This window comes from Silene latifolia, chromosome 3, assembly GCF_048544455.1.
Source record: "Silene latifolia isolate original U9 population chromosome 3, ASM4854445v1, whole genome shotgun sequence".
NCBI lineage: Eukaryota > Viridiplantae > Streptophyta > Magnoliopsida > Caryophyllales > Caryophyllaceae > Silene > Silene latifolia.
Window position 1 is genome coordinate 54,973,614 of NC_133528.1, and position 902 is coordinate 54,974,515.

Genomic DNA, 902 nt, shown 5'->3' on the forward strand with positions numbered 1-902 from the left:
CGTGACCATAACCGTCCTAACCACAATGATGCTTGTGACCCAATTAATTTTGGCGCCTTGGCTCCCAACAACTTCGAGATGCATCCCGCCCAAGTCGGGTTGATTGAGAAGGATTTTTTCGGGGGGCATATTGAAGAGGATGCCCATGCTCACCTCCGGAAGTTTAAGAGGAAGGTTTCAATGATGAAAAAGAATGGGGTGTCCGAGGACACCTTGAGAATGATGTTGTTTCCGTTTTCATTGACGGGCAAAGGGACCGATGGTTGAACATTCACCCACCGGATACTTTCACTACTTGGGATGCCTTGGCTAAAGCATTCATGGCCAAATATTACCCTTCCTCAAAGACCGCGATGCTCCGTAATGAGATTCATACATTTCAACAAGAGGATGGGGAGTCTTTGGGTGAAGCTTGGGACCGTTATCAAGACTTGATAGCGAGTTGCCCCCACCATGGAATACCGGAATGGTACATCACTCAAAGTTTCTTCCAAACTTTGCTACCAAGGACTAAGGAGATGGTAAATGCCTCCGCGGGGGGAGGATTTGATCACTTGAGTGATGAAGAGGGCACGGCATTGATCAAGAAAATGGTAGATTCGGAAGCAAACTATGGTTCTAGAGGAAACATGCTAAGAAGGAATGGGAAGTTTTCTAAGGAAAACTCCTCCAACTCCGAGACAAATGCCAAGCTCGACTTACTCACAAAACAATTTGAGAAGTTTCAAAGAAATCAAGTGCACCAAGCCGCAACCTCACATGGGGCACCCATGGAGGAAGTGGCTCAAGTCTCAAGTTGTGAACTTTGTGGAGGAAGTGGTCACACATATGACTTGTGTGCCAACAATTACAACAACTTTGATGGGATGAACAATGTGCAAGAGGTGAATGCTTTCCAAGCA

General features: G+C 46.2%; 1 non-coding gene across 1 annotated transcript; it reads right to left on the bottom strand.

Moving 5' to 3' along the window:
* Window positions 1-353: 353 nt before the first annotated feature.
* LOC141650051 (small nucleolar RNA R71) lies at window positions 354-460 on the bottom strand. The gene has a single exon (XR_012546114.1). It is a non-coding gene; the product is annotated as a small nucleolar RNA R71 (small nucleolar RNA).
* Between the last annotated feature and the right edge of the window lie 442 nt (window positions 461-902).